The sequence below is a fragment of the Kogia breviceps genome, chromosome 1 (genome assembly GCF_026419965.1).
Source record: "Kogia breviceps isolate mKogBre1 chromosome 1, mKogBre1 haplotype 1, whole genome shotgun sequence".
In the NCBI taxonomy this organism is placed as follows: domain Eukaryota; kingdom Metazoa; phylum Chordata; class Mammalia; order Artiodactyla; family Physeteridae; genus Kogia; species Kogia breviceps.
This window is the reverse complement of record NC_081310.1, coordinates 132,199,982-132,227,347: the sequence shown is the minus strand read 5'-3', so window position 1 is coordinate 132,227,347 and position 27,366 is coordinate 132,199,982.

Below are 27,366 nucleotides of genomic sequence, written 5' to 3'. Positions count from 1 at the left end.
TTGCTCTTCCCAAACTTACCAATCAGAAAATGCCATCCAACTTTCCTCCAAAAACTGACCAAATAAGTGAAAAGAGGAGAGGACCTACAATAATCATGCACCATCTTCTTGAAAGTACATATCAGGAGTGGGAAAATTAATTATTCATGTCATTATTATTCAAAAGAATATTCTCTCATATATGTGTAATGATAAAACAAACCACAAGACAGAAAGATTTTTATGACACTATTGTGCTATTGCTAATGCAAAGTTATCTCTAACTACAATTATGGAAATGGAAATGATCTTTATAAACTGGGAATTGACATGACTTAATTCAGTTTTGTTTTAACATTCTCTTTATTTCAAAATTTGTTAATATATTAAGGAATATGTTCAGGATTGGTTTGATTTCTTTAAAGTTATTCACTTCTTATTTTAATCAAGTAACTTTCTGAAAGTATAAGCTTAAGTCAAGTACTAAAATATGTTGCCTGGATTTAATTGGAAGGTAGACATACACAGTATTTCATAATAAATCATTTCCTTCAAAGTAATAACAACTCGGGCTTCCCTGGTGGCACAGTGGTTGAGAATCCGCCTGCCGATTCAGGGGACACGGGTTCGTGCCCCGGTCCGGGAAGATCCCACATGCCGCGGAGCGGCTGAGCCCGTGAGCCATGGCCACTGAGCCTGCGCGTTCGGAGCCTGTGCTCCGCAATGGGAGAGGCCACAACAGTGAGAGGCCTGCGTAACGCCAAAAAAAAAAAAAAAAAGTAATACAACTCAAAAAACAATGTTGGTGCATGCTATGAACCAAAAAGCAATTGATCATTCAGAATATTTAAGGAATTAATTTTTCTCTTTGTATTTTGGTTTACTAAATCTTATCAATTAAAATACAAATAAATAGGGCTTCCCTGGTGGCACAGTGCAGAGGACACGGGTTCATGCCCCGGTCTGGGAAGATCCCACATGCCGCAGAGCGGCTGGGCCCGTGAGCCATGGCCGCTGAGCCTGCGCGTCCGGAGCCTGCGCATCCGGAGCCTGTGCTCCGCGACGGGAGAGGCCACAACAGTGAGAGGCCCACGTACCGAGAAAAAAAAAAAAAAAATACAAATAAATAAATTACAAATGAATAAAATATAAATAAATTTATGACATGTTAGAACAAAATAAAATTTACTTGCACCTAAAATGTTGCTGAATATAGGTTAAAAATCATTCAATGATTCCAGGTTAACTTGAGACCTGTGTTTTGTCTTTTGTAACCACATTTAATGTCATTTTTAATTTTACCTGTAAAAGAGGAAGATTAACATAAAAAATGTGTTAATTCAGTGCTACGTAAAAGAATTTATTGGAATTTTTAAAAACTTAACAAACTGGAAAAGAAAGGAAAACATGTTGAGCAATTAAGTAAATCTTTATAAAACTGGACCCATAGCTGAGAGTGGGTTTGAATTTACCTCATGTAATTTCTATATATGATTTTGGTGATATATGCAGCATTCGTTATCTTTAAAATGATATAATTGAGGACAAATGTGCAAGAAGATGGGTCTGACCATGTGACTGGCAGAATAAAGGAAAGTCTTGAGAAATTGTGTGGCTATAAATAGATGATCAGTAATTTTAAATTAAAATGTATTTCAAAAGGATCCTATCCCTTTTTGGAAATTCTTCCACAAAATTTAGCAACTCACACTCCTCCCTATCTGGCACTGATCAACTCTGTAAGTTGTATTCATGTCCAGAATGTCTCTGTAAAAAAAATGGAGGGAATATTTTGACGAGTCTAATCCACTCCATCCACCTTGGCTGTCAATGCCAAGCTTAAAGTTGCAGTCAGATCACCCCTACTCCCAGGAATATATGGAGAGTTTGAGTTTTCAGTAAAGAATAACAGGAAATCAGGAATGTTGGCTTTCATTTTTACTCCCAGTATGCCTGGAAGATTATAAAGGACAGAATACTACCATTGTTTTGATATGAGGCCAAAAAGTGCATGCCACCAGGAGAATGTTTCTGGTAATTTCTGGGCAAATGTCCTTTCTGGGCAGAGAACCGAATGGGTAGAAGAAGTTTGACAGTCTGCATACACATCTGAGGAATCAGGCATTGAACAGAATCTATGAGTGGAAAAAACAGGTCTTCAATGACCCAAACCTCTGGAGGGTACAGACTCAAAACACATTTTTTAATACATAATTCAAATGCTTATTCTCTTATGACCTGATCTTTTATCTTGGGGAACAATTGTCTCCAACCTTCCCATTCTTTTTGCCAAATTAAAACTAGATAAACTGTGTGACCGTCTACAATTACAATCACATTTTTTTCTGCAAGTGATTTTTGTCAATGTGAAATGATTAACAAGATCAAATGACAGTGATTCAGCTTCTAATCAAAATTTATTTATATATCATCAAACTCTCACCATGTCCTAGAGTCACTTCACCTTCATGACCCTAAGTATGCACAATATTCCATATTTCTTCTGGCTTTTGTTTCTCTTTTTACATAAGACTCAAATAGCTTCTACTTTTTCTTTCTAATTCAGTAATTTAATTCACTGCTATTGACCTCAACTTTCCTTCCAGTCAATATACCAACTCAAAAATGAAACAGAGGGCTCTGTAGCTGTGTGACTTTAATAAGTCATATTGCCTCTCTGAGCTTCAGTTTCTTAATTTATGAAATATAAAAGCAGACCTACATGGTTTTTAATATCTCATCTAGATCTTAAAGCTAAGAAACCAAAGAATGTGTGGAAATGGAGGAGGGATACATAAGCATCTGCAGAGAAAATAAAATATGGAAAATATACACTAGGCACCAGCCATAAACAAAATAATAACACTTTTCTCTGGTGTTGTAAAATGTTTGCTAAAAACACAGGAGACTTTTTTTTTAAGTTGGATCATCTTTTTACTTCCAAGTTGAGAAAATGAAAGCACTAGACTAGAATAGGAATGAGAAGAGCAAAAGGGCAGCAACATGGATGAAACTAGAAAATATTATGTTTAGTGAAATAAGTCAGACAGAGAAAGACACAAACTGTATTCATATCACTTATATATTGACTCTAAAAATTAATACAAATAAATATATATGCAAAACAGAAACAGACTAAGAGATATAGAAAAAAACTTGCAGTTACCAAACAGGAGAGGGGACAGGAGGTGGGGGGAAATTAGGGATATGGGATTAACAAACCACTATATAAAAAATAAATAAGCAACAAGGATATATTGTATAACACGGGGAATTATACTCATTATCTTGTAATAACCTGTAATGGATAATAATCTGCAAAAATACTGAATCACTATGTTGTACACCTAAAACTAATATAATGTTGTAAATCAACTATACTTGAATTTAAAAAAGAAGAACAAAAGGGATATTCTAAGTATTCTCCTTTGATCTAGTAAGTTGGACAGTAAAATACACACCATGGTACTATGGTTATGAATAACTACCATCCTCCTCTCTATTAAAAATAAAAAAAAGAAAACCAAATGGTAGTGTAACTTGTAACTGAAATAGGTCTTGACACCTTTAAAAAATAAGCCTTTCCACCAAATGTCAAGGATGCTGTGATGAAATGATTTTTAGATGAAATGAAACACCAAAAGCTTTGTATTTCTCATGAGATTGGAACATTTCTAGGAGAGACTGACTTACACAAAAATGAAAAGAAATAAAACCACAAAAGTATTAATCAGGAGTGTTTGAACCTCCAAATATGAGGTGGTAGTTCCTAAAATAATTCAGCTATACATATCCAGGTTCAAGTAATTCTATATATTATATAGTCCTTAGAGAAATAAAGAAATTACTTGTGGAAAACAAAGTCAGACTGCGGAGGGGAAGTGTTTGGAATCTTCCCCTAAAATGATGTTTGTGCCATACTAGGTTAAAAGCTCATCTGTAATACTTAGTGAATTAATATTTACTCTCATTGATATTTTTGGAAATTGGTGAATTTTCTTAACCAGAATTTTTACTTTAACTTCTTCAGATTTTCTTTGTGACTTTGGGAAAACCATTGAACTGTTACCTTCCTGTTTCATCATTTGTAACATTAATCCTCATTTGTTTCCTTAAAAAATATGGCTGCATGCCTTCTGTGTACAAAGCAAATGGTGTACTGGTATGTCAGATACGTTGACAAATTTAGACATGAGCCTCACGAAACTTATTGTCTTGAGAGAGAGGGAAATAACATGTATATAAATAATGTGTTCTCAGCGTTATATAAAGAACGATTATACAGGGTTGAAAGTGACAAATGTCATAAAGAAGTTCAGATAAAGTACCACGTAAGTTCAGAGCAGGGCAAGATTATTTAACCTAGAGATAAATGAAAGGATTATGGATGAGTTGAAATTTTATCTGGACATAAAAACACAGGTTGAATTTGAACATACAGAAATGAGAAAGAAGCATATACCAGGCAGAAGTAGGTGTCCATCAAGGAGTTCAGTTTTCCTGGAGCTTAAGATGCAAACAAATCAACCAAGAAAACAGCAATAATTAAATTTGGACCAAATTGCAAGAGGTGCTGATTGTCAATGTTAGGAGTCCAAGATTTAATAAGACCCTGAAAGTTTTTGAGGCAGAAACAGAAATTACTCTTTTAGAAAGATTAAATCTGTTATTTTTATATATATTTACATATATAACAGATTTAATCTTCTTAAAAGAGTATTTGTGTGAATATATATATATATATATATCCTCTCTAACTGGATGTATAAAGGAATTCCCAGAACACTCTTTACAAAGACTGGGAGAGAAGCACCTCCCTTTTTTTCATCAACAATGTTATGTACTACTGTTTGAATTAATGGTAATACAAGATAATAAACATAATGGGCTCTATCATAGCTTATTTACCTGAACACTGAAACAATGCTTCCGGTAATAAATTAGTTTACTGAGAAAGACAAGAATAGAGAAGAGGTGACAATAGATTTTTCCCAAGTAAATTAGTTACTAAAGGTATTAGTATTACAAAAAAATTAGTTTTAGGATTTGAAGCATTGTATCACCTGAGAATAAACAATACTAGATTAGTGGAAAATCAAATGGCATAGAGTCCGTCTTGGAGTGGGCAAAGTTATATGATTCCAAGAAGAAAATATATATGATTACAAGTAAGATCAATTTATCTAGACTTACATCAGCTGATGCTTCCTTTGCACTGTCAGTTGTGATCCCATTCAGTGTAATGTATTCAAATCTTCCTGACCTTTTCCCAATGCTTAAATTCCTTCATGTAAGCAACACAAATCTGAAAGGTGGCTTGTCAAAATGTTTTTCTGTGACTTTTCTATAAGATTTTCTTTTCTCCAGAAAAACTCACAGAGGCATTTCAGTTCAGGCATTGAGGCTACCTAATTCCATACCCAGCTCATTATATATGGTCCATCTTTTCTGCTTCAAATAGCATCTCACCTTGAAGTGCATTCCCTGTAATCATTTCCACGCATCTTTGCCTTACTTTGTTTTGAGGTCTGAGACCATGTCTTAAAAATATTTGTGTTTATCTTAACTGTTTTACATATGGTAGACACTGAAAAAAATAGAAAATAAGTGAGTAAATGAATAAATGGCCCATTTGAGAATAAATACAACCCGAGGAAAAAATGTTATTTTCCAGCCCTTTCCCCAGATATGAGTATTTTGAAATCACACCATCTTCTCATTTTACGTTGGAACAAAAACACTTCCAATCCTTCATGTGGTTAGAAAATTAAACACTGCCAAAGATACATCTCTCATTTCACACTTGAGAAATGATGCAAAAGATCATTTTATCCCCCCAGGGCTTGAAATAATGGGTAGTCTTTACATGTGCTCTGGTTGGAAAAGACTACAGATTACCTACTGTGCCTTTTAACCATACTGATCCGGACACTACATCATCACCACTAAAAGCTTCATATTTTAACAAGAAGGAAAAAATAAAGTGAGAGCAAAAACACTTGTAAATGTGTTAACTGCTAAGTAAATGTCAATTATCCATTCAAGGTGGCAGTCAGATTCTTTTGCATACACCAAGTGCTTGGAATATGTTGTGTGAGGTTATCCACCTCCAAATCCAGGCAGATTTTGTAAATTTCTCTTTCAAAGCATACCACATGCAAGATTTTGAACCAAATCTTCAGAAGAAAGGCACAATATAAATCCAGCAGATAAATAAATAAATAATGCTTGCAGACAGAGCTCCAGGTCATTCCTTTTTATCTCCTTCTGTATTTGTTTTTAAGATTTAGATATTAGTTGTGTTGATTTTCTCCTTTTGCATACTTTATTAGCATTGATGAATTATTGTAAGATGATTTTTTTTCAAATGTAAAAGATACAATTTTCTGAGTAGTACAATTATTAGTTTACTTAAGGAGCTTATAATAATTGAGTAACTGATATAAGTATTGAATGAACTATTTTTAACAGTTTTTGGTAACATGGAAACTCAAGGGATTATGTAAGAACTATGTTTACAGACTTGGAAACCATTTACTTGCTTCAGTGAACTTACGCTGGTTCCTCCATTATCTAAGCTTTCATGTCTTGTCTGTAAAATTGTGATGACAAACACTAATGCACAGGGGTGTCATGAGGATATAATTAAATTTCCTGTTACATAGTAGGACTTTTCAGCTGTGTTTTATTTTAGCCTAACCTAAATCAAACAGTTTAATGCAAATTAATCAGGTTCACTGTTACGGGGATCCAAATATGCTTTCAATTCATTTGATTTTTGCCAAGCAAGTTCCATTATGAAGCCAACAGTGAATTCTATGTGGGTTCAATTTAATTAGTATCTCTTAAAATTAATTTAAACTGAGTATTATAAATGAGCACAATTAGTATTAAGAGAAAAGTGTTGATAGTGTTCACTCATTAAATGAAGGTGCATATTTAGGTCTTCTCTCCAGCTTAACTGTCAAACATTCTCTAAGTCAATGACTCACTTCCCTTGATGCTATATCCAGAACACATACTCTAATATAGCTACCAACAAATAAGTATTTAATTTCTACAAAGTGTAAAGGCATTATGCACAAGACACATCCCACACAGGACTCTGTTGATGGTGATGTTAGCCCACAAAATGACTGAAGGTTTTAGGCAAGAAGGTTGCTCAAATTTCACTGTATTTTCTTTTATACATTTTGATTTTTAAAGCATATTCATGTATAATATTTCAAATAACTAAAAAATGAAAAAAGTTTCTGTCATCAAACATCTTAAGCTGGAGTCAGAAAGATATTATGCACATAGGAAGTGACCTAGCTTTGGCCTACTGCTCTGTTGTAGCCATCTTGAATGTCTCAATAAATTGTTGGATAAGGTGCTCTGAATTTCCATTTTGCACTGGGCCTGCTTATTATATAGATGGACCTTCACATATATAAAGGTGGCATTATAAGGTAGAATGTGGTAGAAACAAAGTGAATAGTACTCACAATCCTTGATAAGATGAAAAGAAAACCAAATACTGTGTCTAATTTGTTAAAGTAGGAGGAAATAAGCTAAAAGGAACAGGTTATTCAAACATGTTGTTACTGCTACAAACGGTCCAGTCTTTAAAGTGCCTTTATTCATTTTCAAATAGACCAAGCCCTCTAATCCAACCAAAAGATGATTAGAATTCTATAGTTATGATGTTTTTCAACTTTGGTACACTGACATTTTGAAGTAGCATTTGTTCACTCAGATGGAATATGTTCTGAAATGCAAACTAATACCTATTAGTAATCAAGAGTGTGGGTGTTTTATTAACTTCATGAAGATTAATTCCCTCCTCCTTTAAATTTAAATTTTCTACCCTTCTAATATGTTGCTACCATTGCTCTTTGGAAAGACCCTTTTGGGGATTGATCATGTTTATAATTCATGCAATAGGAGCAACTTGTTGTCAAATGACTGACAAGATACTGTCAGATAGGTCACTTCGTGAAACATTTGAACTTAATTGGTAAGAATTGTCAAAATCTCAGAGATGCTTAGGAATGCAAGAGGTTATTGATCCAAGCCATCAAATTAAGCTGCACCAAGAAGCGATGCACCATTAAATCCACTTCTTGAAAATCATTATAGACCAAAGAACAGACTCTTGTAAAAACTGGAGGGATTGTTCAGCCCCAGTGCCCCCTTTGTTCATGCCTTTTTCTAAATTATACACATACTGATTTGAGCATGTGGACAAGATACGTTGTGCCTAGCTTTTCTTAAGAGAGAGACTGAAATTTGGGCCAAGTGATTTAGGAAGCCAAGCTATGGCAGCTGACTGTTTCAGCAAAGAGATATGTAGAGATGCCACTATGGCAAATGGCTCTGAAAGGCATGAAAAAATTGGGACAGGAAAAGTGCTGGGCAACACACAGGATGATTGATGGCTTGCCTCTTTTGCTGGATGCCATCTGTTGAAGAGTACAAGGAAGTAAGTGGATAGAGTGTAATTTTTAAATAGCTTGTTACTTTTATGAAATCAATCAATGTAATAGAACTTAAAAAGTACATGTCTACTTGCCCTCCCAGATTCCATCCCTTTCCTTCTCCTGTCAAAAATATGTTTGGTAAGTAAAAAGAGGTCTGATGCCATATGTGTTTTAATATGGTAATTCTTAAAGCTTATATTTTCTTTTCCTTACCAAGTCAAAGAAAAGGAAAAAAATGATTGCATAGATTCTATTTCAAAAATCACTTAAGAAAAGATTTTCAGGACAAGTTACTTCCCATTTTGCAGTTGATTATTTCATTCACTCACACTCCCTGGTGTTCAAAGTTATAACTTTAATTTAGAATGGCAAATGAATAGTCAGAATAAACTAATATCACTGTGGATTTTAGATACCGGGCTTGTAAAAATACCTTGTTATAACTGTCATTGATGGGTCTTTAATTTGAGTAAGCTTTCTTAATAACTTGTACATTTATTAAAACCTGCTTTAATTCCCAACACATGCAACACATTTCTTCTCCCTCCCTAGGCCTCCTAGAGCAAATAAAAGTATTTTATGTGTACATCCAAATCCACTCTTTAAAAGTCCTAAAGTCATATGAAACATTAAATTAACTTGGGGATATTTTTCAGTGAAATGTCACCAATACTTTCTATATGAAGAGTACAGTGGAGAAGTCTCATATATTGATGGTGAGGCCCAGCCTATATTTCACAGGAAAATATCCATCATTATTGAAGAAGGGAAAGTTGTGTATACATTTCCATAAGGAATTTGCATAAATCTCCACAGCAATAGACTTTAATATATATTCTATGAATTTTTTCTCTTGCAAGTCAAGCTCCTACAATGAATTTAAAATAAGGTAGGTTAGGTCTGTGTTATAAAATGAAAACATATTTTCAATTGCATGGGTTAGAAAATTCTTTCACTCATTTATTGAGGCTGTGTACATTGATTTCAAATATTATAACGGGTCAATATCAGCATTAAGCCAGGATTTTAGCAGCTAATGTGTAAAGATAAGCTCAGTACTATCAAAAGAAAATTAAAATTTATTAAATTCAATGCAACAATTTATAAAGATTAGGTCCTTGTTAAAAGGCAAAATTTCATTAACTAGATAATTGTAGCTAGTGAATAAAAGTTACCCTAATACCTTTAATGAAGTTTTAAATGTATTGCTTTGGACCTGGAAATAATCAGACAGTATCTTCTATGAATCTGGTTTTAAAACAAAATCTAGGACCTCTTCTTCTTCCTACTCTCAGTGTCTCACCAATGAAATGGAGTTTCTTTTAGATCAGTCCTAAAGCTCTTATAAAACAGAGGAAAAAAATGAAATCATCAAAAATAAGAACTTAGTAAAAATTACAAACCTAACTGTATACCACCAATCTGAAGAGCCAAAAGATTTTTTTTCTAAAGACTCAGTAATTAAAGCCAGAATTTTTTTTTTTTTTAAATTTTACATGTGAACAGAAATCAAGTTCAAAGCTAGTTCCTTCCCCTTCTAATGTCAGCGAGAGACTTCCAGAACGTGATCTTGCTTTGATTTACTCCAGCATGTTGGGCTGTGCTGAAATTAAGTTTTATCAAAGCAGTTAATAATACATTAATACATTAATCCAGACCTATCCATTAATTCGTTAAATATTTAATATTTATTGAGATTCTCTTCTAGGCAATGTGGCAGTATTTGAGCTTAGAGATATTAAAGATACAGTCCATATATACCATTGGAAATAATTTTAAAAATGAAAAGAGAAAATAAAAAATAAAATTTCATTCCAAACACCTGAAAAGCATTTTCCTGATCTCTACCCTACTGGATTGTTACTATTACTGTAAATAGACATGTAAATAAATAATTGTTATTCGTGTGAGAAGTGGGATTACAGCCTCATATAGAAAACAAACAAATGTGAGATCAATTCCAGTGATGTGCACGTGTTTGTGGTCTCACAGCAGGAGTGTTGTTTGAAAGATTCCATTTGTGTGTTCCAAATTGCTGAACTATGTCTTTTTGCTCTAACCAAAGGAATATGCTGCTTTATGGGGAGGGTAGTAGATAATAGTGGTTGAACCGGAGAAAGCAGTTGAAATGAGGAGGAAGTAAGAATAGATCCTGGGAGAAAGAAAATAGTATAGCTTTCTTATCAAAGTTCAGGGGTATGGTGGAGGAAGAGTATAAAGCATATACAAAATTATTGTTACAAACTAATAATGTTAATATTGTTACAAAACTAATAATGAACACATCCATTAGGAGCAGACAACAGCCTAGAATGGCAAAGTTGGAAGACCAGGAGGGTTTTCTGTCTTGCTACTATTTTGTCCCCTTCTTTAATGCTTGTGGTGTGTGTATATATACATATGCACATGTGTTATTAATCAAACTTTCCTTCACAACCTAATTTTAAGAATGCATATAGGTAGGAAGCATTGGCCTGTCCAGTATCATATCATCTGTAAGTGTCTTGGGCAGTGCTATACCATGATTGTGATATTGTGCTACCAACTCAGGCTGACAATATAGAACAAGGAGGTCACAAGGAGTGTAAAAACAGACATAATGCCAGACAGGGATCAGAAAAGAACCACTGATGAGAAAACAGATAAGAAAGAACTTCTCTAACAAGGTGAGGTGAAATTATGCTAATAAATGAGAAAAAAACACATGACTACAGTTAGATCTCTCCAAACACTTAACAGAACACCTTATGCATGGTAGATACTCAGTAAATACGTGTTAGCACGTGGGCCTCAGTTTTGGTCATAGTTCTACTCTACTGCACTATGCCAACCACATTCTCCACCCAATTCACATTGAATCTGAGACCCTGGAACCCTACACCAACCACAGAGAAAGGGACGGGAAGGAGCAAGTGGACTTATTTTATTGTGCTTTTAATTAACTGATTCCATCCTTTGATTAAAACACTATATTATATTTTGAAAAAATATAAGTAAAACTAAATTATTTTGCAAGTGTGTTAGTAAAATATATTGAGATCAAAGTTATGATTTTAAGGAAATCGAGATTTTTATTCACAGGTAGAATTATTTCTGTTATCAACGAAAATAACATTTAAAATTTCGTGTTGGAAATGAACTTTGATGATAGTGTGCATATACCACACGAAGAAACAAAGCATGTTTTTAAAAATTTGACATGATGCAAAGGCAAAGTAAGTTCATTCTTAAAAGGTAGAGAGGAAACATTTCAACAATGTGTCCAATAAAAGAGATATGACAACCATAAAAGTGCTCGATGTGTGTAGCTACAGGGCTTTATGAATATATGATGTTTATGGACACAGAAAACATTTGTTTAAAGGAGTGTAATGACTCTTGAACTTAAGGCCCATTATTAAGCAAAATGGAGACTAGAGAAATGTTCTCAAAATGCAAATTGACTTTACTAGTTTAAGATCTCGAGTCCTATCCTTTAAGACATTAAGAACTGAACTGCAGATATGATTATGGATTATATTACCTGTTTAAAAACATGTGTCATTTAAATACATAAAACCAGATGACCCAAATTAAGTCAATCTAATGTCTATGACACATCCATTTTCTTTCCAGATGTTTCAATTTCCAACTGAATAATTTCTGACAAGTTAACTGTGAACTACTGGTGTTATTTATTTATTTGTTAATTTAGTCATTTGTATATCTAATCATTTATTTTACTTTTAGCTGAATAATGAATTTTAACAATAACTTTTGGCAAGCTACGTAAAAACACTCTGGCATATATATTTGCAAATATATATCACCAGATGCAATTGTAGGACTAATGTTGGAATTGAGTAAGAAGCTGTGCGTTCTCTGTGCCAGCTGAAGCTAAGACGACAGGCTTTATTTCAATTTAAATAAAACCTGAAGGTATTGCTGTGAAAAGCTGGCTCAAGCTGTCTGGCATTCTGCCTAGAAGAGAATCTTTGATAGTGTTCTTCTTTAGACTATATTAACTTTGCCAGTTTTTCTTAGTTAACATTAAAAATTTAATGCTCCAAACAGTATAATTCACCTGGATTTTGCAATTGTTTCATCTACCTCCTTCCTTCCTACATTTCCTAAAAGTTCATTCAAATCAAGATCCTTGAATTCACAAAATGAATCATCTACACTTTGCTGACAGTTCTCCTTTTTGAATTCAATATTGTATTGTCATTCAGAACTCGGAAGCACAATGTAATTACTTGCTACTAGAGAAGATGGAGCTCAGGGTAGTAAATATTCTTAAAACCTAATGGGGACATTTTAAAAATGTGTTTCTTAACTTTATTTTCATATAAGTTTTCAGAGGCTGGGGATTATCAGTCAAAGTGAAAGGTGGATTAAGAGGCATTTGTAGGTTCCAATCTGCTTATGATAAAAACAATCTGCTTTACATCTACTTTATAGGAAGAAAGCACTCCCTCCACAAAAGTGCTTAGAACATATCAATGGAAAAAAAAAAAAAAATCACAACCTCAAATAGACTAGCTTTTAACTTCTTGCTTGTTTGGGGCTCTTGGATTGTCATGTCCTGATGTTTGAGCAAAGTGATTTTGTCACACCCCACAGTCACAACTTCTTGAGAGTTGCTATTCTTCATACTGCATTCTATAGCCACCCCTTTCTAAGATGACTTTAGAGAGGGTCACTCACAGATAATAAAACATTTCAAAAACAAAGTTATTGAATTAATTTATTTGTGAATGTCTTTTGATAATGCGATGATGCCCTGTGAGTTTCTTAAACATATCCCTCAGTTATTCAAAACCATCTCATGTCTTACTATCTGCTCAATTCCCTTTGGCCTGCATTTAAGACAACTCTGTTGCTCCCTTTTCCAGTGTGTTGTGGATAAAAACCATGAGAGTTCATCAAATATTTTATGTTTACTATGTATCTAGGGGTCTCTTCCAGTTTTGAAAGGAAAACTTCAGTTACAAATTTAAAATTACCTTTGATTTCTCACCTTTTATCTGACAACTTTTGTTTCTGCTCTGAGATTTAGCTTCTGTCTCCTTTCCTTAACAGAGTAAGTTTTCAATATAACAAGTGCTGATTTACTCCTTAGTCTACAATTATTTTCCTCTTAGTATCGCATTGCTTAAATTCCCTTTCCTCATTCAACTTATCTGGCTTCTTTTTTACCTGGCAATTTTTTTCAAACTTTCTGCAGCAAAGTTTTAGTTACCACTCACTGCGTGCTGGATATTATGCTTTGGTGCTATGATAGATGCACTTTTAGTGACTATGGTCTTTTGTTTGTTTGGTGTGTGTGTGTGTGTGTGTGTGTGTGTGTGTGTGTGTGTGTGTGTGTGTAATAGTAAAAATGTGAAGTTAAGTCAAGGGTTTTCATGTGTTGTTTCACCGTTTTGTTTTGTTTTTTTTTCTGGCAGTGAAAGACCCCTTAGCTTCTCCTAATGTGAATGGTCAAGGCTATAAATACTCTTTCCAACCAAAAACTGTTTCTTATAAGAAGAAAAGTACTACAGATTGCAGGTTAAATATGGAATTTTCTTATAGGTTATAAATATGGGTAACAGATATAACATAGACTTTTATACTCATTTGGCATAAACAAATAAGGATTTGTTGTAATTCAGAGTTTAATAATTGAATGCAACAAAATGTTGGCAACTGAATTAAAATAAAGGAAGATACTGAAGTTCTATCTAATGGAATACTATTTCCATCATCTTTTTTTTTTTTTTTTTTTTTTTTGTGGTATGCGGGCCTCTCACTGTTGTGGCCTCTCCCGTTGCGGGGCACAGGCTCCGGATGCGCAGGCTCAGCGGCCACGGCTCACGGGCCCAGCCGCTCCGCGGCATGTGGGATCTTCCCGGACCGGGGCACGAACCCGTATCCCCTGCATCGTCAGGCGGATTCTCAACCACTGCACCACCAGGGAAGCCCCATCATCTTTTTAATAAGCCTCACAGGATTACCTATCAGCATTTTTAAATGGTAAATATTGTAGATCAGTTCCTTCAAAAGCATTACCAGAGAAAAGGATTTCAGTGCGGGTAATTCATTTGGAAGCATGGCGAAGGAATAAGGAAATGAGAAAAAGTTATATTCTACAAATGATATCATCAAGAAAATGAAAAGACAACTTATTGCATGGGATAAAATATTTACCAGTCACATACCTAATAAAGGACTTTATCCAGAATATACAAAGGACACTTACAACTCAATAATAAAAAGACAAGTAACCCAATTAAAAAATGGAAAATGTATTTTAATAGACACTGCCCCAAAGATATTCAAATTATCAATAAGCACATGAAAAGATGTTCAACATCAATAGTCATTAGGGAAATGCAAATCAAAACCACAATGACACACTACTTCACATCCACTAGAATTGCTATAATCAAAAGGACAGACAATAACAAATGTGGGCAAGGGTATAGAGATATTGACACTCTCATACATTGCTGGGAGGAATGCAAAATAGCACAGCCACTTTAGAAAACAGTTGGGCCATTTCTCAAAATGTTCAACAGAAAGTTACCATATGACGCAGCAATTCCACACCTAGGTATATATCAACAATGAAAACATAAATTCACATAAAAACTTGCACATAAATATTCACAGAAGCATTATTCACAATAGCCAAAAAGTGGAAACAACTCAAAAGTCCATCAACTGATGAATGGATAAATAAAATGTGATATGTATATCTACATAATGAAATATTATTTAGCAATAAAAAGGAATGAAGCTCTGATACATGCTACAAAATGGTGGAATCTTGAAAACATTATGCTAAGTCAAAGAAGCCAGTCATAAAAGGATCACATACTGTATCTTTCCATTTTTATAAACTGTTAGAAATCTATAGAAACAGAGAGTAGATCAGTGTTTGCCTAGGGCTGGGGGCTGTAGAGAAAATGGGTAGTGGCTGCATTTTGTGACAACAACAATGTCCCAGAACTAGATTTTGTTGACGGTTGCTCAACCTGGAAAACATGCTCTTAAAATTTTAAAAACCGGGCTTCCCTGGTGGCGCAGTGGTTAAGAATCTGCCTGCCAATGCAGGGGACACAGTTTTGAGCCCTGGTCCGGGAAGATCCCACATGCCGTGGAGCACCTAAGCCGATGCACCGTAACTACTGAGGCTGCGCTCTAGAGCCTGCGGGCCACAACAACTGAGCCCACGTGCCACAACTACTGAAGCCCATGTGCCTAGAGCCCATGCTCCGAAACAAGAGAATCCACCGCAGTGAGAAGCCCACATACCGCAATGAAGAGTAGCCCCCGCTCACCTCAACTTGAGAAAGCTCACGTGCAGCAACGGAGACCCAATGCAGCCAAAAAAAAAAAAGGAATAAACAAAATAAATTTAAAAATAAACACTTAAAAAAAAATCTTTGTCCCTTTAAAAAACAAAATTAAAAAACCACAAGAACAAAAAGAAATTATTGAATTGTATACTTTAATTAGATAAAATGTATTACATGTAAATTATGTCTCAGTAAGGTTGTTTTGGGTTTTTTTAAGTAACTGTGAGTAAATAATAGCAATTACTATACTCAAATTTAATTAAACCCAGAATAAAAACATTAGATATTAATATAAAGAAATCTTATTCTTAGCAGCTTGTGATTTAAATATTTTACAGTAGTTCTTCTATGTATAAAGTTAAGGTCTAAAACAATATAAGTACATTTCTAAATATCCAAACAATTTCACTTAGAAGCCCCATCATTTATAACTGTATCCTTTAATAAACTATCCTATACAATTGCAATAATGGAAATCCCAGTGAAGTCTAGGAAACTGTCAAGGACAGTGGTTTGCTGGGTTCTCTATCATTTTTTAATGGACCCACGGGCAGCACAAGTAGACCAAAGTACAATCACACATTGTCACAATCTGCCCTCTACGTATAGAAAGGCAGGGGAACATTAAAAGCTGCACTATGTCTTGCTTTGGCAGTGCATTCCCAGGATGTCTTTATGCAGTCTTCTCATATACTAGAGCCTAGGGAAAATAACAAGATTAATCATCTATGGATTACTACATGAATGTGCTTCTTCACTGAAAATCATAAGCAAGTCTAAAATACACCACAAGAAATTCAATATAAAACTCTGGTAAATCTAACATTCTATCATTGTCTTAGAAAACACTCTCCTTCAGGCAGACATCACTAATTTGGTCTGCCTGTAAATTTAGGCTAATTTTGACATCTAAGACTTTAGGACATGAAGCTAAAACCCAAGGCTGCCTAATTCATCTCTAATCTGAAGCCAAGGGCAGAAGACTACATCATGAGCTATTGTGGAAGAAAAAGCTCAAGTAAATCTCCTTAGAAATTTTTTCTCTCCATTTTTTTCAGGGACTCTCAGAATCTTACCCAACAATAAATACACATGTGTTGATGAATAAACATCATATGCAAGCCTGGAATTTCCCTTTTAGAACTTAAACTTCCAAAAAGATAGTAGCCTCTGCATAAAAAATTTTTTTTTTCATTTTTTAAATCTTTTGCAAATAGTAAGCAAAGTTACTTACATAATTCCATCAAGTTCTTGCATTAACACCAAAATGATAAACTCACAATGATTGATTTTTTAACACTTATTTTTAATTAGAGTGGAATTTAATTGGTTCTCTGTCATAATTAACATATGGCTCCTTCAAGTAAGCACGGTGTTTCTGTTCAGTAACTAACATTATGTTCAATAGAACAATTTATTCTAATATGGAAATTGCCTTAATTATGCTGTAATATTATGTCCAACAACATATATAAGACCATGTTTCTTAACCAATACAATAGGTTGACAGAGAAGAAACTACATAGTGAACAACCTTATTCATGTATTTATTTACTTATATCTCTGCTGCATTCCCTAAAAAGGATTTGTGCCTGCTTATAAAAAGCTTGTGGGTGGGCAAGGAGGGTTTGTGAAGAGATGTGAACACTTTAAATTTGGAAAGAAAAAAGAAGATAGAGTAAAGATGTAATGTTTAGAGCAGGTTGGCTGATGAACAAAGATTTTATTTTCACTGGAATCTTATTCAAGCATTATCCATGCCAGGAGGTAAATAATCATCAAGGATCCATTAGACAAACCAGGTGTCAGTGAAAGCTTTCAGCTACACCTTGGCGATCCTAGAAATCAGTTTTACATCAGGATTGAAAGAAATAGATCCTGTCAGCACTTTCCTTCAGCTCCTTAACTGAAAGAGTGTGCTGCTGGGAAGAAACTTACATTGGCCCTGTTGCTTTAAATATAATAGTGACAAGACTTTACTTTCTAAAAGTGCCATCTCTTGACCTTGAATTTCACAAACTTGCATTAACTTCCAGCTACAAAGTGCTTGAACAACTTTCTGATGTCTCAACTCCTTAGTTTTCTCTCCTAAAAATGGTGACTATATCTATTCCATCAGTAACACAACACAATAGCGTGAATACAAAAAAAAAAGTGTAACTAGCAAACTGTTGGTATAGGCTATTAAAATAATTTACTTTTACATAACCATTTAATTTCTGTAAATTGATTTCATGTGCACCCTCTAAGCAACTACAGGAGATCTAAAGAGAAGACCTATAGATTAGAAAACTTGCTATAGCCCACATCGTACAGGAGAGCAATAGAGAAACAGGGTCCCTCTCTGCCAGTCACTCAATTATAAATTAGCATTTGCATCACTTTAGAGTCTATGAAGTGTTTCATATACAAATATCTCATTTAATAACCTCACAGCACTGAGAGAACTTTAATATATCCATTTGTAAGTAATAATAGCTGCTGAAATGTCTTAAGTACTTAAAACCTGGCATTGTTCTGAGCACTGTACATAAGCAAGTATTAACTATTTTATTATCACAACAATGCTATGGGGTAGACATTATAATTCCTCCTATTTACAGATGAGAAACTTAAGTAAGGAACTACTAACTAACCTGATCAAAGTCATCAGTTAAATAAACAGGAGATATCAAAGCCAGGACCCATGCTCCTAAGTATGGGATGGCTGCTCTGAGGTACAGATGAAGCTAAGATTCAAGCTGGAATATCTCATATAAGCTCATTAGCTGGTCTGCGTTAAAAGTCTACAATCTTAACTTTGAATCATTTTGCCTTTTTTTTTTTTTGCGTTACGCGGGCCTCTCACTGTTGTGACCTCTCCCATTGCGGAGCACAGGCTCCAGACGCACGGGCTCAGCAGCCATGGCTCAGGGGCCCAGCCGCTCCGCGGAATGTGGGATCTTCCCGGACCGGGGCACGAACCCATGTTCCCGGCATCGGCAGGCGGATTCTCAACCACTGCGCCACCAGGGAAGCCCCCATTTTGCCTTTCTTGAAAGCAAAGTGTATGTGTGTATGTACATAATGCTGTCATTAAAATGAGAATTAATGGGGAGGGGAAATGGCTCCATTGATATGATTATAATGAATGATATATAGCATTCACATTTCCAGCCAGTACACATTCTGATTTTCTCAAATCTTATATGAGAGTATATATTCGTCTAATGTAATATTAAAAGTAATGTAAAATACATAAAAATCTTTATCTTCCAGAAAATGTAATGTTTTATGTTTAGTTTATGCCCTTTGACTGGTTTTTTACATCAAAATTTTTTTCCTGGAAAATCATGCCATTTTTCTTGCTTCTAGTTACTGGTTCAGTAGAAGTTGCCTTTTTGTTATGTAATTATATTCAATGTTTAATTATTTCCCAAAAAGTGTAAAATAATCTTTAAAAACAAAAGATATTCTTATCAAATTCTCAACACTCAGATTAAAGCAATTGTTTTAAATGTTCAACAAGTATTTGGTCCAAAATACATACAGATATGAGAATATGATGATATTTATTTAAAAATAAATAAATATAGGCACTGTCATTGGAAGCAATTTTAGTATATCACTTGAAGAATATTCCACTTAAAATTCTGTTTTACCAAGTAGGTTGATTTAATCCTGTTTTATATTCAGATAAACTAGCTGTTATTTACTGTCTGCATACTAACTCTTCCACAGGCAAATACATTTCACTTTTTTTTACTTTCTCCCTGCTGAGTTAGTCCACAGTTATTGACAAATCAGAAATGGAAATAAGCCCATCTAAACAAAGGTAATATAGATTGAAATAAAATTTGTAAATTATTTCATAAAGCAAAGGACAAAATATCTGCTGAGAAGATGTTTGTTTTCTGCTCAGAGGTTCTATACCTTACACACACAGTCTGACTTTGATCATGCCATTTTCCTCCAGTGGGATAGACAGCTAAGAGGTCAGAGGCCAAGTTACAAGAATATCATTAACTTGCAGAAAGAAGGCAGTGGGAAAGGTAGTATTGCTCTTCCAGAAAAGTGTATGTGGTAGCTTGTTATGCTCAACAATTTAGGTTAACATAGCAGAAAAACTCACTAATCCCAAGTGAATGTTTGGAGGAAACCCCCATGGTCATAGGGGATTTCTTTCAGTAGACCCAACAAATGGTATATGTAAAGCTTGGTCTCCAATGCTGTTGAATCTGGAAAACAAACCTATTATCTGTCTCATTTTCTAGAAATAGGAGAGAAAAAAATGTTCTTTGTTTCTGCTGAAAAGATTGAGTAGGAGAAAAAGTAATGAAGCTCACAAGCTTTCTTCTATAACTTTTACTAGACAGTGTAGTTCTTTATTCACCTATGTCAAGTTCTCCCTTCACTCCCTTTAGGATAAATGCTGCTGTAAAAGGTGTAAAGAGAAAACTGGCATTAATCTTGTTATTCCTGGTTTTAGAGAGGCACAGACACAAACAGGTTAGATGAAGTTATTTAAAAACAACAACAACAACAAAAACGCCTCCGTCTGCTAAACCAAAGCTGGGTATCTTCCATCCTGTAGAGGAATTACAACCAAGACCTCAGCTTCTATAAGGAAGGATCCATGAGTCTAGAAAGCAAAACAATTCTCCCAAACCAGTGATTCTTAAAGGTTGAAAGGGTTATTGGTATCCACACTAGATCTGACTTCCTATTTCCAGAGTGGATGGGCATGACTGGAGATACAGGAGCTCCAAAAGATAGATAGTAACCTCAAGAAGGAAAAATATTTTCTGATAAACATTTCTCTATAGACAATGGTGACTTCAAGCCACTAACAATGCAGTGTGCTCACAGGTGAGAAATTTTCCACCTTCTCGGTCAGATCAACTTTTACTTGTAGTTCAAAATTCTTGTTTAGATATTGCAGTGAGTTGAATAATGTTTACCCAAAATCAATGTCCACCAGAAGTTCAGAATGTGGCTTTATTTGGAAATAAGGACTTTGCAGATGTAATTAATTAAGTTGAGGGGCAGGCTAAATCCAAGGACTGGTGTCCTTGTAAGAAGAGGAAAGAACATGCAGAGAAACACATAAGGAAGAAAGTCATGTGAAGATGAAAGCAGAGATTGGAGTGATGCAGGTGCAAGCCAAGAATTGCTGGGAGGAAACCAAAAGTAGGAACAGGCAAGGCAGGATTCTTCCCTAGAACCTTCAGAGGGAACATGGCCCTGTTGACACCTTGATTTTGAATTTCTGACCTCCAGAACTGAGAAAATGAATTTCTGTTGTTTTAAGTCACCTGTTCTGTTGTAATTTGTTACAGTCGCCCTAGGAAACCAATGCAGATATTAGGCCATGTCTTCAAGGAAGTCTTCTTTAACTGTCCCCAGCTTCATCTCACTACCCCAGCTGACCTAGAGGTTTATTCAATGTTATCACATGTTCTTTTTTTTCTGTCATATTTTAATGAAATTTTCCATTTATTTGAATTTCTTTTCATAAAACTGTAAGATAATTGAGGTCACAAATTTTGTCTCATTTATTCTTACATTCCCAGAACTTAGATTGGGAACAGATAGTCTAAATAAACACAGAATGAATGGCTGACTTTCTATTGTAATTGAATCATTAACTACATTATTTTGAGTGTTTTCTACATTATCCACTGAGATTAGCATTATCTTATTTAATTAATGCTAAATGTCATCATCATCTGTACACAACAATTATTGATCAAGCTAGTTGCTGAGAATACTATAAACCAAACAGACATGATCCCTGACTTTGTAACAATCTAATAGCATGGATTAAAAAGAAAAAAAAAATCAAAGTTTAGAGAAATGAGGCAACTTGCCCTTTGTATTCAAACTAAGGTCAGATGGACTCCAAAACTTTTACTTTTAACTACTTGGACATCAGTGTCTTTCCCCAAGAAAAGGCAATCCTTTCTATGTAAATTTCCATCATGTTTGGAAAGAGGTTGCCAGTACTAACTGGTAAGTGCTGGCATTGGGTTTCATGTATGGCTAAACTGTATTCATATGGTGGCTCCCAAATTGTGCTATGTATGATAATCACCAGAGATTCTTTGGACCCACATGGAAGAGGTTTGGGTTGAAATTCAAAGATGCATCCTTCTAACAATCGAAATTCAAAGATGCATCTTTTTAACAATATTATTGGTGATTTTGATTTCAGCTATGCCTTTAAGAAACACAAAACTTCTGGAATTCTAAAGACACTCTTAAAGGAACATGTGATGTTTGTTCCCATATATATATATCTTTGTTTGTACCATTACTATACCATGGAATGTGCTATCAATTTTTCTCTACCAATACTAAAAGATGTTCTCCAAATTCATGTTCAAGTCTCACAAATTTTCTTAACTATTTCAACATCACACTAATAATTTCTGCTGTGATTGCATAACACTTATGCAATTGAAATTTTGTTCTATTTTTACCATTTTTCCTCCTTTCAAATGACTGAGCACTTTTTGATGCACATGATTGATATTAAACACCTTACTTTAAATAAAAGTTTATTCAAACTAATTTTGGAGTACTACAGGTAAATAAATTCAGTAAACTAAATATTTATTGATAATCAACTACCTAGGAATATTTTCTTTTGTATCCTGGTTTATAGAAATTGTTCTAACAAAAAATGTAGGAATTATAAAGCATTATAACTAGTATTGTGCCTGTTTCAAAAATATTCTTGAAAAATTTAATATTCATACATAATATTCTTTTGCCTGAGGAGGCTGTTAAGCCCAAGTAATACAACTGCATGTGCTAAGAGTGTTTCCAATTGCACATATGTATATATATAAAACCAAAGACCATAGTAACAGAAAGTTTCATTAGTTCATATTGATGACATAGGTAAAAAAAGAGAGTGCTTAGAAGAATCTTAGTGAGACTGATTTCTTCATAAACAGCTTGGAAAGCAAGCCCCTTTTAAATGAAATATTAATAGTATAAAATATATTGAATATTGCATCCAGACTGAATTTTAAAATGTGAGTTTCATTGACATTAATGAGTGGCAGGGGTGGGAAAATTTTTCTAATCCAAAAATGTATACTGTTCTTTATATATCTACCCTTCCATCAGTCAGCCCTCCTGAACCTTGGTTTAAAAAATTGATTTTGCTTTTGAACTCTTAAATACAAATAATGATCTCCTTTTGCTTTCCACCCACAGCTGCAGAATCCCACCTGGATTACTCTAGTGATTTATTGAAAATGAGCATGTTGATCTTCCTTTACCCTTCCTTTTTTGGCTCTATAGAGGTACTTCCTGGACCCAACTCCAGCAGCAGTATCTGATATTTAAAACCCTATGGAGACTGAGTCTCCCTGGTTGAAAATAAATTGCTGCTCATTTTGGTCAAGCTCAGTTGGTTTTCTAGAACAGGACTAAGCTTAATGGTGATGCCATGACCACTCAGTTCCTGGTGGAAGAAACTGACTGATTGATCTTGCTCAGAAAGTCAGAGGAGCAATGCACAAAGCATAAGACATGAGCCAGGGTGGGATTCCTGGGCTGACTTTGGGATGAGATTTAAATCCCTGGCAAAAAGGAAAACATGACAATTGTGATAATAAGTGCCTTTGTAGGGTGGCTTCTTCAATTGTAGCAGGTCATGACACAGAAACACTCTAAACAGCATGGATCAGGTAAAATAATTGCTGCTAGGCCACTTACAGAAAATTCTGAAAAACAGATTTCTTCAAAAAGCATATCATCTTTCTTAAGTGCAATATACACCTAATTTTTAAAGGCATCTGTCCAACTTTGTAATTTCTTGCATACTACCCAGTTACTAAACATGTATAAACGAGAACATTTTCAAATAAAATGGCTCACGACCAACTAACGTCTTTCCCAACTTATGTTGACAATGAAATTTTTAGATGCAGAAGTTGAATCTGAAAAAAGCATTTAGGATTGCCTCTTCCCATATGGAGAGCAAGGATATCAGAACTAATCTCTAAGGCTGGTCTAATATTTCACTCCCTCACTTACTGATTTGTTCATCATCTCTCAACTGAAAGGCATGTACTAGAGCTTGGGGCCACAATGGTGAGTAAAATATTCCCCACCATCAAGAGTGAGCCAACTACATACTAAGGTATACTTAATGCAGTTCGATGAATATTATAATATAGATAGAGACAAATTGCTATGGGTACATATGAAGAAAGTTCCAGTATTATCCACCACTGAGTAGAAACCTGTATGAGGAGCACCTCACAAAGGCTGGTGCAGGTGACGGGGTCAGAGAAGATTTTCTTTAGGAAAAGAAAAATGGCTGTTTCATAATCATCATCCAATTTACTATGAAACACTGTACCTTTACCAGACTGATTAATGTTAAATTAAGCCTTTTATAATTCTTCTAAGAATTGAATTTCCATTAGACATCAACAGAATGTTTTCCTTGAAGTTTCTTTCTGAAATAAAGTTAAAATTATTTTTCTGTGTTAAAACATAAAACCTGATTTGAACAGATAATAGTAATTTTTTTTTTATTTTAATAAAAAATATTTCTTTTTTCAGGGCAAGAATTTGCAACTTTACTCAGGTTGAAGTTTTCAAAAGGCAATTGGTAGAATCCGATGAACCCTTCAGGATACCTAAATCTCTACTTCTTTTTATTTAGTTTTTAATACATCTTCATTGGAGTATAATTGCTTTACAATGCTGTGTTAGCTTCTGTTGTTCAACAAAGTGAATCAGCCATATGCATCCATATATCCCCATATGCCATCCCTTTTAAGCCTCCCTCGCACATGCCCAATCCCACCCCTCTAGGTGGTTGCAAAGCACTGAGCTGATCTCCCTGTACTATGCTGCTGCTTCCTTCTAGCTATCTAATTTACATTTAGTAGTGTATATATGTCGATGCTACTCTCACTTTGCCCCATCTTCCCACTCCTTTCCCCTCCCCATGTCCTCAAGTCCATTCTCTATATCTGCGTCTCTTTCTTTTTTAACATCTTTATTGGAGTACAATTGCTTTACAATTCTGTGTTAGTTTCTGCTTTGTAACAAAGTGAATCAGCTTTACATATACATATATCACATAGCTCATCTCTCTTGTGTCTCCCTTCCACCCTCCATATCCCTCCCCTCTAGGTGGTCACAAAACACCAAACTGATCTCCCTGTGCTATGTGGCTTCTTCCCACTAGCTACCTATTTTACATTTGGTAGTGTATATATGTACATGCCACTCTCTCACTTCATCCCAGCTTAACCTTACATCTCCCTGTGTCCTCAAGTCCATTCTCTATGTCTGCATCATTATTTCTGTCCTGCCCCTGAGTTTTTAAGAAACTTTTTTTTTTTTAGATTCTATATATATGTGTTAGCATATGGTATTTGTTTTTCTAATTCTGACTGACTTCACTCTGTATGACAGACTATAGGTCCACCCACCTCACTACAAGTAACTCAATTTCGTTTCTTTTTATGAGTAATATTCCATTGTATATATGTGCCACAACTTCTTCATCCATTCATCTGTGAATGGACACTTACTTAGATTGCTTCCATGTCCTTGCTATTGTGAATTGAGCTGCAATGAACATTGTGGTACATAACTCTTTTTGAATTATGGTTTTATCAGGGTATATGTCCAGTACTGGTATTCCTGGGTCATATGGTAGTTCTATTTTTAGTTTTTGAGGAACTTCCATACTGTTCTACGTAGTGGCTGTATCAATTTACATTCCCACCAACAGTTCAAGAGGGTTCCCATTCCTCCACAACCTTTCCAGCATTTACTGTTTGTAGAATTTTTGATGATGGCCATTATGACCTGTGTGAGGTGATATCTCATTGTAGTTTTGATTTGCATTTCTCTAATGATTAGTGATGTTGAGCATCCCTTCATGTGTTTGTTGGCAATCTGTATATCTTCTTCGGAGAAATGTCTATTTAGGTGTTGTATTTTTGTACTGGGTTGTTTGTTTATTTGATATTGAGCTGAATGAGTTGCTTGTAAATTTTGGAGATTAATCCTTTGTCAGTAGCTTCGTTTGCAAATATTTTCTCCCATTCTGAGGGTTGTCTTTTTGACTTCTTTATTGTTTCCTTTGTTGTGCAAAAGCTTTTAAGTTTCATTAGGTCCCATTTGTTTATTTTTGTTTTTATTTCCATTTCTCTAGGAGGTGGGTCAAAAAGGATCTTGCTGTGATGTATGTCATAGAGTGTTCTGCCTATGTTTTTTTCTAAGAGTTTAATAGTGTCTGGCCTTACATTTAGGTCTTTAAACCATTTTGAGTTTATTTTTGTGTATAGTGTTAGGGAGAGTTCTAATTTCATTCTTTTACATGTAGTTGCCCATTTTTCCCAGCACCACTTATTGAAGAGGCTGTCTTTTCTCCATTGTATATTCTTTCCTCCTTTGTCAAAGATAAGGTGACCATATGTGCATGGGTTTATCTCTGAGCTTTCTATCATGTTCCATTGATCTATATTTTTGTTTTGTGCCAGTACCATACTCTCTGGATTACTGTAGCTTTGCTGTATAGTCTGAAGTCAGGGAGCCTGATTCCACCACCTCCATTTTTCGTTCTCAAGAATGCTTTGGCTATTTGGGGTCCTTTGTGTTTCAATACAAATTGTGAAATTTTATGTTCTAGTTCTGTGAAAAATGCCATTGGTAGTTTGATAGGAGTTGGATTGAATCTGTAGATTGCTTTGGGTAACATAGTTATTTTCACAGTGTTGATTCTTCCAATCCAAGAACATGGTATATCTCTCCATCTGTTTGTATCATCTTTAATTTTTTCATCTGTGTCTTATAGTTTTATGCATACAGGTTTTTGTCTCCTTAGGTACATTTATTCCTAGTTATTTTATTCTTTTTGTTGCAATGATAAATGGGAGTGTTTCTTTAATTTTTTTCATATTTTTCATCATCACTGTGTAGGAATGCAAGAGATTTCTGTGCTTTCAGTTTGTATCCTGCTACTTTACCAAATTCATTGATTATCTCTAGTAGTTTTCTGGTAGCATCTTTAGGATTATTTAGGCATACTATCATGTCATATGCAAGCAGAGACAGCTTTACTTCTTCCTTTCTGATTTGGACTCCTTTTATTTCTTTTTCTTCCCTGATTGCTGTGGCTAAAACTTCCAAAACTATGTTGAATAATAGTTGTGAGAGTGGACAACCTTGTCTTGTTCCTAATCTTAGTGGAAATGGTTTCAGTTTTTCACCATTGAGAACAATGTTGGTTGTGGGTTTGTCATATATGGCATTTATTTTGTTGAGGTAAGTTCCCTCTATGCCTACTTTCTGAAGGGTTTTTTTCATAAATGGGTGTTGAATTTTGTCAAAAGCTTTCTCTGCATCTATTGAGATGATCATATGTTTTTCCTCCTTCAATTTGTTAATATGGTTTATCACATTGATTGATATGCATATATTGAAGAATCCTTGCATTCCTGGGATAAACCCCATTTGATCATGGTGTATGATCCTTTTAGTGCTATTGGATTCTGTTTGCTAATATTTTGCTAAGGATTTTTGCATCTATGTTCATCAGTGATGTTGGCCTGTAGTTTTCTGTCTTTGTGACATCTTTG